General features: G+C 40.6%; 1 long non-coding RNA gene across 1 annotated transcript; it reads left to right on the top strand.

Moving 5' to 3' along the window:
- Window positions 1-1,653: 1,653 nt before the first annotated feature.
- On the top strand, window positions 1,654-9,895 carry LOC146664649 (uncharacterized). Its single transcript, XR_014912505.1, has 3 exons — window positions 1,654-1,762; window positions 3,414-3,682; window positions 9,529-9,895. It is a non-coding gene; the product is annotated as an uncharacterized LOC146664649 (long non-coding RNA).
- The last annotated feature ends 2,200 nt before the right edge of the window (window positions 9,896-12,095 follow it).

The raw sequence follows: 12,095 nt of genomic DNA, 5'->3' as shown, positions 1-12,095 counted from the left end.
AGGTGGAAACAGGGAAGATTTGCACGCAGAGCATCACATCTTTTTTTTTTTTTTCAGGCTCTGAATCTCTCCAAATGTCATGTCCATGTGGCTTACGCAGAGGATTTAGGGACACTGGCAATCTCTGCTTAGTATACCTGCTGGTTAATATCCACGGGGAAGAAATATGTAATTTAACCACCAGAAACGCCCTCCTGTTTCATTCTATTTCTGCGAAAGCAGGTGCAGGCTATGATCTTTAAGCAGAAAAGAAAAATCTTATTCTCTAAATTACCAGAATAATATAGACTGCTACACCCCTCTGCCTGTTGTTATGATAAGGAACAAATTGGTTTCATGCGTTAGTTTATGCGGGTAATCCTTGTGATGTGTCTAGTTTTAGAAGAAGTAGGCCAATCGCAACTCTCATTAAAAGTAGGCTGCCCTTGCCCCCAGGAGCCCTAACGAGCCGAGAGCAAATTAAAACATCTTACCCACCCCCTCCAACCAAACCCCAGCTCAATTTAGATTGAGAAGGTTTTTATTTATTTATTTCATTTTACGAGAGTCAGCTTTTGATCTTGAACTAGCATCATTTTAGTCCTCTGCATAAGCGCGGTGTCAGGATCACGGTCATGCTTTAAGGACGATATATATATATATATATATATATATATATATATATATATATATATATATATATATATATATATATATATATATATATATATATATATATATATATATATATATATATTCAGTCCTAATCTTATTACAACGACATGCCAAGTTTTGACCATGGATAATTATAATAATAATTATCCTTGGCAGTCGTTTGTTACAAGTCATATAGTGATACTTTTTATCTCGCCTTAAATTGTTTTTGTTATTATTGTTAAGATGTTGTGTTGTGCAGAATACAGGTCTGTCCTACAAAATGAACTAAATAACTGTAGGTTATTATCGAAGTATCTTTCAGCACTGTTGATTTTTTTTTTTTTAAATCTAACTAAATGCTTAAAGTAATATTTCAAACAGCTCCTGCACGGGTTTACACTAGAAATTTTGAAGTTAAAAAGTATGAGAATTTGTATGCTAAATATTGTGATTTGTGTAGCTGCAATACAGGGGTGTTACCTGCAAGATAGGCTAATGTAAGCGTTATAGCCTGTTGTGTGTACAAAACGCCTGATTTGATTTTTCTAATGAGTTAATATTTATTTATTTGTTATTATTATTTTACATTTTAGATGCATGACAATTGCACACATGTAGAGTACAATTAGGTCAGGCTGATCTCTGTATTCAGCAGGCCTTCAAACAGACACCTTATCACGGCAGGACAAGAAATGTGTGTCGGCTTCTTAAACCACCAACATATGTCAGCATAAAGACAGTGCATATCTTCGTATCGTGAACATGCGGCGTTTCATGCATCTTTTACTCCATGTAGAGACGATAGCTTTTGCTCCTTTTTTATTTTAATATAAAGATGCAGAAATGATCTGGGAGTGTATTTTTGAATATTACGGGCCTACTAATGCAGCTTCACCTCCTTCTAGATATCACGCCAGCATCATGTCGGGCTACAGCATCAGAGAGTGTGAGAGAGGGGGTCTGTTTTTGTCTTTGGTTATCTAGCTGTATGAGTGTTAAATACCTGTCATAAAGCTAGATAACCGAAAGTAGAAATGACTTCCGTAGCCGTGTGTGCGTACCCGAAAGAAAAGGGCGCTCCGGCTGTAGAGTCACCAAGTTGGATTTTGAAGTTCACCTCCAACAGGTAAGAAAACGTTCTGCTTTGAGGCTGGTGTTAATATTCGTGAATTAGATAGGCAACAAAATGTTTTACTAGAAGTGTGTAAAGTAAGATTTTAGTGCTGAATTTATATTTATAAAGAGTTTCTCTCACCGATAACCAGTGCATTTGTGGGCCTTCCATTGTAGCATATGTCAGCTTCGTACAACCTTTATTTTATGGTAGAAGAGTAGAAAAACAAATTTCTAACAATACTACTTTTAATTTATATTTTAATTTTTTAACCTACTATATAAAAACAGCCACAAGTGCAAATAAAATGATCTAACATCTCAATCAGTACTCTACCCCCAGGCATCTTTTACCTTTAAACTTATGCCCCTCAGTGTAACCTAAGGGTTCATATGAGCTTTAGGAATTGAGCCTGTTTCAGGGTTGTCTATTCACGTTCTTTGCAACATGGTGTTGAATGTAAAGCAGGTCACCCAGTGGCTGGATGGGAAGCAGTAGAGACTCAAAGACCCAAAATTTCACCATTCGCAGGCATTGGTCCACTGATGTCAGTAAAGCATCATGTGAGAAAAACTTTATTGCCAAAAATTAATTAACAGTATATTAAAAATCCAGTCTAATAAGAAGGGAAGTCGTAGCAGGAAAGGTGAACAGGCGAACAGGTCACACTTATTATTATTATTTTCATTCTTGAGGACCTCCAATATTCCTCTTAAAGTACCTGCTTCAGGATACACTGGCATGTTCCCCTGGAAGCCTATAGCGAGTGGGTTGTGATCTTTTACAATTTACCCTCTACTTTGTCATTCGTTTACTTTTTTCCTTCGCTGAAGAGTATTTGCCATTTATTTTAAACACAACATGCAGTTCCGATTCTAACTTCATTCAGGAGAAAGAAAGGGGAAGCTAATGCTTTGTTCCAGCAGGACTGCTAATAATGCCGTTGAGTGGTGTAGCACCCTGCTAATAAAAACACTTGGTGTCTGTATTTAAAGCTGTAGCAAATCTCAGAGCCTTTGGGATACATTGTGTCTCGCCTCAATGAGAAGGCCAGGGCCATCCTGTAGACAGGAGCTGAACTTTTCAACTTGGTACTTCAGCGCTGTTCGGTGCATACGCTCAACCCTGAGAATGCCTCTAAAGCCTAAAGAGCACCAAAGTGAGATGAGTTTTCATTCATTCTGTTAACTACCTATTGCTGTAGAGCTTGCGGTCAAATGCGGCTAATTGCTTCGTTTCACAACGAGATATTGGATATGTGAAAAGGCCGTGGTCCAAGTCTTTTCCAGAGCTTTCCCTGTTATAGGTAGCGTGTGAACATGACGTGCCTTCTTAGTGAAAGGGAATAAAAACACTTGAGGCTTTATATATGGGACGGTCCAAGGAATTCTTGATTTAACCTTTGAACTTTGTATAATATGAAGGATTCTCTTGGTGGTTTTATGGCAAAAACATACAAAAACACACAAGCATGACAAGAGATGGGACTGGGCTATGAAGAAGCAAAGCTGGTGAGAGCTTTTAAAGTTTCCATAGCTGACTGATTTATGCTTGTTTACAGTATGTACAGTAGGCCGTGTTTAGCTATAGTGATACCTTAAGATGTGTAAAGCACTTTTCATATTTTACTCCTCTCTTTTCTATTTTTCTGCTCGTATTGCAGGCTTCTGAATAACACTGAAAGCTGTGGGATTCCTGAAAGGATCCACCATTAGAAGAAAATAAAAAGAAAGGACCTCCCCTCTCCCACCTTCACCCCTTTTTTGCCCGAGAGCCCCTGATGCCATCTGCACTGCCAATGTGGGCGCTTGGCCTGTGCCAGGAGGGGGACAAAGACCCTGCCGGATACCCTGCGGAGTAAGGGCTTGCACAGAGGAGCCATCTTGAGAGATGTTTGCCGTGACACCTAAAATGGCTGGGCTGGCACACGAGGTGAGCTGCATCATAGCTTTCTGTTGGGTACCAGTGGTAATGGTGGTGGTGATGGTGGCCAGGAGGTGGGAAGTGTGACTGTGTCTGTGTGTGTGAGAGAGATGGGGGAAGGGAACAGGACGAAGGATGAGGAGAGAAAGAAGAGTTTCCCATTTCCTCCCCAGTCACACATGGCCTCTCCCTTTTCTGCTTTCTTCAGCTCCTGCTAATTAGCAGTTAAGGGGTGATGTGAGGGTGGTGGGTGAAGAAGGGTGGTGGTAGTTGATGGTGGAAGGGAGGGGTGGGGGGGGTTGCTGGGTAGCAAACAAAATTAATGAGCTGGCACTGGTTGAAGGAAACCTGCCATCCTCTCCTGTCATGGTGCTTCTTTACTCCCTGATGCACACCAGGCAGTGGTGTACAGCGTGTTTCCACCTGACAAACCTCGGAGATTAATTCATGCAAAACGGCTTTTGTTAGGAAATTTGCATCGTGATATTTACCACAGTATCTTTAAGCGTCTTAGTGTGGCGAAAATCTGAGGAGGAGACAAGCAGGGATCCTGATATTTCTCCTGTGGGTGATCACACGACTGTCTTTAAAAGTAAAAGCATTAGAGTTTAACAATTAAATTTACAGTCTGAAAATGTTCGGGTTCACGAAGCAGTTCCTTGTGTGTAATACTGATATTTTATCATTCATGTTGCAGTGCAGACACTGCGCTTGCATGTAAGTTTTGAGAAATAAGAAATGGGGCAGTGAACATACCTTATTATAACTGTTAACGCTGATTGAAGAGCTCATATATAAATTTAAGCATTAGCGCTCGGCGTTTAATACTGATTACAGCTCTTTCTGGTGTAATTGTACTGCTTCGGTGCTTGCATGTGATTAGAAACTTTAGTTAACAGGAAGGCTAAAAACGTCTTCCAAAATCTGGCAAGGGCAAAATGACACTGCTAAATATCAGTGTAAGTGCAGAGCAATCCAAATCGTCAGCAGCTCCAAGCCTGTAACCCTACACGCGCACGCCCGGAAAAGCGTCCTCATCGTGGCGTAGAGCTGCCCTGTACCCCCGGTGACTCCGGCAGCGACCTGGAGCAGAAAAAGAGACACGTGAGCGTGTGTGTGCAGGGCCAACATGTGCAGCTGCAGTGCTCGTGTGTTAATGAACAGCACCGTGCGTTTTCACATTATCATTCAACCCCGTTCTTTCTCACCCCACCCCACCTCAATAGCTGCTGCCACCCCCCCACTCCCTACCCATTCCCCCTCGAAAAGCCTGCTTTCCCACTATTGTGGGAACTGGTGGTGCGGTGGACCTGGGCTGGGGGGCAGGGTGGGAAAGACCCTCCAGACTAGACATGAGCAGATGCCTGAGACATTAGACTGTCGTGCAGATCACCGGGGTCGGACGAGCCACTGAGTTTTAATGTGTGTGCAAGTGTATGTGGGTTTGATATGTGTGTGATGGGGGGTGGGGGTGTAGTTCAGGCCCTGGAGTGCCACCTGACTGTTCATTAGTCTATTCAGCCTCCTCTCCATGTCTGAAAGACATGGAGATGCTGTATTTTGTGCTAAATGAGAGGGGTTTCCCAAGCATGAGGCCTATACGCTGTCACATGTAAAACCATAGCATGTCTTTAGATCCTATTGGAGGCAACAATTAATTTTCATATTTATTAATTTTTTTACATTAAAAATTTGATTTGATTAAAGATTTAAACCCTCACAGTGTGTCACTTCCTCTGCCTTGCACTCCTTTATCTTATCTCAATTTTCCTATCTGGATGAGAGTTAATGCAAACACCGTCTCCAAACTCATGCTGCTCTCAGATTGTAAAAAAAGAAAAAAGAAATCATACAAGACAATTGGTGGCACAACATATCACGGCGAATGACTCAGCTAAGGCGATGGGTGTGCTCTCGAAAGCTGAATGATGTAACCCGCGGATAATGATTATTAATGAGCCTCATACTGTACGTGTGCCTCCACAAGATGTGTAAGGCATGTGCAGCCCACATGTCAAAAGATTATTCCCTCTCTTTATTCATATAAAAGACTCAGAGCTGTCTTTACAATTGCATTTGTGCTGCTCATCTGTGATATACAGCATATTGCTTCAGGCAGGTTTGACAGAAGAGAGGAAGCACTGTGAAAAAAAAATCGTTTTGGAGACATTATAGCTTGCTTAATGCTATGTCTCCGTTGCACATCTCCATGACACATTAGGGGAAACAGAGGAGCAAGGAGGGGAATGATGATGAAAATGGGTTTTTTTAAAAAAAATAAAAAAAACAAAGGTAAAGATTGGGTTATCAAGAGAAGGTTAAAGACACTGGAGCTAAATGTATATGCGTGCATGAAAAGGAGGCAGCAGGTGTAGCACATGGGCAGCCATGTTTGAGCCCACCATCTGCATTTACTGAGGAAGTTAGCTTGTGCTAGCCTGTGCAGTGCCACATTAAAGCCATCTGCAGCTGCGAGGAGCTGGGCATCGAAGACGGAAGAGTGTGCGTGTGTGTGCTTGAAAAGAGTAAGGAGGGCTATCAATTTGTATGTGATAGCCGCAGCAGTCGGCACAGACAGCGTGGTCAAATAGAGGGGGTGACTGAAGCAAATAAGTCAGGAAAATGTATTTGCGCTTAATACCAAAAGTGCTGTAGATGTAAAGAGCTTTTACTAGTACTTGAAGGGTGTTAAAAATGAGCAGCATGTACAAATGCACACAGAATATTTCTTTGTCTAATGGTTAATAAGAGCTGTATTTCTTACTAAACGCAATGTGGTGTGGAGGGGGGATAGCATGAGTTGATTGCAAATGAGCAAAAGATAAGTGATGGGAAAAAAAATGCAAATGTTGATTTAGATAGTGAAACCGCTTAAGACTCGCGTGGTTTTAATCGTCTCGGAAACAAAGAGTTTTCAATCAAGATGGTCTAAAATGAGAGCAGCTGAAGAGTGAGGTCAGCAGCTCTGACACGGTGTCGGGAGGATTTAGGATATAAAGGTCCTCGAATCTTCCTCGGCACACTGTAGATACTTAAATATTCATTTTTCATTCTTTCATTCCTTCTACTTGTACATAACTTTAAATTTGACAGAAAAATGTATTTCCCCTCAAGAAAATGGCAGAATAGAGATGATTACCTTTCCTTCCTTTCCTCCTTCTGTTATTCATTATTAACTATGTATTGCTTTTCCTATGTGGGATTTTCAGTGCAGGGAAATTATAATGTATGACATGATGAAGTGACAGTAGCCCGGTGCTCACTTCCTATTCTGTGTGAGTTCAGCGCCGTAGCCATAGTAGCGATAAAATGTTAATACCGTATAGCTCCTGGGTTACCTCTTCACTATGTGTGGACAGTATTAATGTTTTAACGCCTCTGCTGTGGTGTATAAAGCACAGCTCATGGGCCGCCCATAGTCTTGGATGAGGTCCAATGTGGGTCAAGCGAGGCTCATTGGGACTCTTTAATGCAACTTTGGCAGAGACTAATCTTGCACAAAGCCCAATGCTAAGTATCTTAGAGCAAGATGGAGAGAAGTTTCTACATCCAAGGCTTTGCAGATTACGTCTGTTAGCCATGGCATCCCTGAGTAGGGGTCCTGTATGCTCCAATGAAAGCAGGGGAGAATTAGGTGACTGAGCCTTTAATACAGTGGCCCTTTGTAATCATATCAGTAGATGAGGTTCTGGGTTGAGGAGAATTACATTGAATCCTTGGAGTGACCTCTTTTTATTTTGTGAATGTAATTTTATTCAGTAGTACCATGTGCGAGTTTGATACAGGCAAAAGCAAAAAGAGACAAAGAAAGTGCAGAGTACAGCGTCTGATGCAAAATGGCTGTACGACCCCAACTCTGTGTCAGAAATCAATTCAAGTTCAAGTTCATGGTTGCGACCGCTCTGTCTGCAGCCGGTCAGGGAGTTAAGAGTGTCTGTGACCACCCCGGAGTACAAGAGGAGGAGGAGGAGGTGGTGGTGGTGGGTGCGGGGTACATAGCCTTTGACCTCTGTTAGTGTTGCTATGGGAAAGAGGCTGGTCGGCTCAGTAATGTAAGGCTGAAAAGGCCGAACTGTCAGAGCTGTCCAGCAGACGTCAACCCCCCCCCCCCCCCCCAATGATACACACACATGCACACAAGCTCTAACTCATTCACACACACTCACAGATGGCACGGGCCAGCTTGGGAATGTTCGTTGTGAGAGAATGCTTTATGTTCATCAGACGCTGTTATAATTCATCCAATCTTTTGAGTCTCCACCTCTTCCTCCGCACATTCTGTTAGACTTCTTCTGTCTCATTGTGTGTGTGTGTGTGTGTGTGTGTGTGTGTGTGTGTGTGTGTGTGTGTGTGTGTGTGTGTGTTAGCGTGCGCATGTGTGCATGTCACCTAATATACAAATACTGTGATAAAGCACTTGTGAGAAAGGAAACCAATCCTACGTTGCAAACAGAGCTCTTCAGATAAAACGTGCTCCCTGCAGTCAGAAGAAGTCCGCAGAGAAAACATTTCACTAAAAACCAAAAAATATACAGCGTATTGTCAAATAGTGAAATTACACAGCAAACAAAGCATCGCTTGTGAGCAGAAAACTCACTATACACATGCACATAGTGCATGATTCCGTTTCGCTTAAGCCTCACTATTGTTGTTCTTACAAGGCAATATCTGTGCAATGCAATCTCCAACTTTGCATGTAGGACTGTGATGTAATTAATAACGGTGAAAATCATCTTCTGTGGCCCCAACCTCAACCCATGAGTTATTGATCTCTTTGGATAAACCTGTGGATAAAATAATCTGTTGCGATGTATATTTCTGTGTCTGCTCATTTGAAATGGTCAGTGTTTGATGTTTGAGTGACTGCGTGTCAGAGTGGGCATGCAAATCCACTGATTGTACTATGTGCATGTTCCGTGCCCCCTCTGTGAGCGTGCGCAAGTGTGGCCTCATTTAAGGTTGCATTCATTCAGGGGAGGGGTCTCACGAATAAAAGAGCTCCTATTTGCATACGCTGCATGCTGTCTGCAGAGAGGGAGCAGTCAAAAAAAAGATATCAGAGGTGGACAAAGAGAACGAGGACAAATCCTTCATTGTGGGGTTGGTGGGAGAAAGGGCTCATCTGAATTGGGGAGTGGGTGGAAATTGACAGAGAAAGAGTTCGGGCTGGTTCCCTGTAGGGATAAAAGCCTTAAGATCCCTTCATGCATACAGCCTGCAAATGGAAGAGAAGAACAACATGCAGAGCACAGGGGTCTTTTTCTTTTTTTTAACAGTGCATGAAAAGGAAGTTTGTTTTTCTGAAACACTGCTTACAATCTTTAATGTATAAATTAAAAAAGAAAGAAAAAAGAAATCATGCACAACAAATTCACTATTGGCAAAACAGACTCATCAACCTTTGGAATAACCAAAGAGCTGCTTCGGTTTGCAGAATCGTTTTCAGATTTTATTCTTAAACGTTTCCCCACAGACTCGTTTTTATATGGGGATGTTATTTACCCTTTTTATGTGTTGTTTTACCCGGTGGCCCTTTGTTCTTTGGGTTAATTTGTTTCATTGTAAATGTTTGCTGTTTTTAATGACTGCTCAGCATTTTGTAAGCTCAAGAAAATGCTCTACAAATAAAGCTTTTAATTATGAATGCTTAACGTACTAGCTCATGACAAAACTAGCACATTTTCATATTGTGTTGTCAGTGGAATGTGTTCCTAAATCGAGACTGTTTGCAAGAATACCTTCACTTTGCTTTTTGCACCCAAAATGTGAAACGTTACTCTCATTCAGGGCAGAAGAGTTTATGGAGCCAAGTTCGATTCTCATGCTAATGATTCCCTCCATGCTTTCTTCCTCAGGATGGGACAGGACCTGCATCTCTGCACTCTGTAGGACTCTGAAGGCCTGGAAGAAAACTCATCAGACTGTTGTCCTAACAGAATATAAAATTTAACGAAACTGAAACCTGAGTGTATCATCGAAATAAAGTAGAAACAGCAGGTTTACTATGAAACACATTATTCAAGATCAAGGCCTCGGTTAAGCAAAAACAACAAAACCCTATTTTAAGACATTGTGAATGTAATGCCATATATGATCTGATATGTTTATACTGATGTCTTTTGTTTAAATTGTTTAAAAACTGTTAATAAATCACTTTTTTCCCCACTAAATTATGTTTGTATATTTTCACAGTAAATGCCTGCTTTTTTAAATTAATTAAATATTTTATTTTAATATGTCTAAAGTGTATTTTTTAATAAATATAGATTATTTTATTATTAATATCTTGTCAGTAACAGCTACTTAAATAATATAATAAAATAATATGAAAACTTTACCCCTGTGTTTGATTCTTGTTTTCGAGCAACACCGTGCTTTATTTTGGTGATCCGATAGGCGAGGAAGGACCATATTGTGAGGCTGGATTATTACAGAGCTGGGAAAATAAAACACGAAACACACACATATTTATAATGTCCCTCTCTCTCTTTCTCTCGCTCGCTCGCTCTCTCTCGTGAGAAGGTGTTTGAGTGACCCCGCATTAAGTTTTAATTAGGAGAAGCAGACAAAGCACCGTGTGTGGGAATGAAAAGTTCATCAGCCGAAAACCTCAGTTGCCAAAACGACCCTGTCCGCTATTAAACACAATGTAATAATAATAATAATAATAATAGCCTTCATATTTTATTTATCAAGTGGATTTTATTTGAAACATTTCACCCACACGTTTGCCTTGTGTTCTAAGAATAGTTAAAGGTCTAAATCAGTGCAATAAAAATGTAAGTATAAATTTAAGCGAGTCTGAGTTTTAAGTGTGAGTGAAGGCCACAGCCACGTTTGGACAATTAATCAGTTTTTTGGGTGGGTGGGTGGGTGGATGGGTGTGGGGATTACAAGCCGTCCGGGTGTCAGTCGGACCTCAATCACTGTCCGACTGATCTCTGTCCGGAGTCAAACAACAGATGGACACGCGCGGGGTCAGCAGGGGATTATTTCCACGCTTTGTGTAACAAACAAAACGCTTAGAAGTGACAGAAAAAAAGAAAAAATACAGACATGCTCATTAGTTTCAACAACTGAGTTGTGAATAACTTCTTTTTGCAATTTAATGTACTTGACTAATAACTAAATAAACATGAATAACATCATTGCTCCATTCGCCTTTCATTTTAATCTTCTGACTGTATTACATTGCATTATTTTCTAATACAAATTTTAAAACGATATAATATGTATATAATCTTTTGAAATTACCAGACTATTATTGTTTTAAAGTGGATGAATGAATGACACTTTTTTCAATTTAAAAAGCAGTGATGAAACAATTAAAATTCATAAAAGACTGAAAAAAGAAAAAGAAAAAAAAGCTTGATTTTAATTGTATGTTTTAAAGAAGTTATTGATCCTATATGCAGGTGTCACAGCAGCAGAAATATAAACAGCAATACAGAGCTAAGCTGCTAAGCCAGAATACCTGCTTCTAACCCATATAATAAATCATCTATTTATATTGTATATATTAAACATGACACTTAGAAAATAAAAATAGAGGTAGTCTAATCAATAATGTATGGACTAGTGTGAGAAAACAAATAGACTAAAGTGCGGATACAAACATCTTGCAGTAAACTCTGTAATTACACAGTTACTTGCTTGTGAATAGCTTGTGACAGCACTGTTTTCTTACCCATCTCCTCAAATCTAACATCACATGGCAGTGCAGTTCTCACTCATGGAGCCCCACGCAGGAGTCAGCATGTTTTCAATCTATCTAAACACTACAGCGGCTGATTTTGGTGATTAGTTCCCCCTCTCTGGATGAATGGAACCCAATTAGCGAAATCAGCCTCTGTAGAGCCTGGATGGAAGGAAAGCACAAATGTTCAAATGATGTTGTAAAAACTGTTACACTGCCATGATTTTCATCATTAAAAATGTTTCATATTCTGCTGGGTTTACCCTACATGCCCTGCAAATGTGTGCTTTATGTTTCCTCCCTGCAAACAAACATTAGAGAGCTCAGAGAATAATTATGGCACATTCAGTATCCACATCATCCTTCTGCAGAGGTAACGTCTTGCTTTAATCTGTTGCTCGGTGTAAATATTGCTTTTTGATGAATGTCCTGTGAGGTGGCACAGCCGGTCAGGGACCTGTTGGTGAAGTCCCATGTCAACAGGGGTCAGGGGTCACGATCTGGGCAGTCCCCCAGAGGACAATAAACAGGCCGGAGAGATGCTGAGGTCAAAAAAAGCTTTAGCCAGAACCAAAGGTCAAGGGCCGCTAATTAAGTGGCTATTTCCTGCTATTCCCAAGTGACCAGTGGAGTTGAGACAGAAAATGAAATGCATGAAGAAGTTAATAAATCATGTTAACACAAAAAAGGAATTTGAGCACTATACAATAAAAACAACAGCCTGTC

The sequence above is a fragment of the Rhamphochromis longiceps genome, linkage group LG7 (assembly GCF_057381845.1).
Source record: "Rhamphochromis longiceps isolate RC_006_pf linkage group LG7, R_longiceps_female_GT1.1, whole genome shotgun sequence".
Taxonomy (NCBI): Eukaryota; Metazoa; Chordata; class Actinopteri; order Cichliformes; family Cichlidae; genus Rhamphochromis; species Rhamphochromis longiceps.
This window is presented reverse-complemented; position numbering and strand designations above follow the sequence as displayed.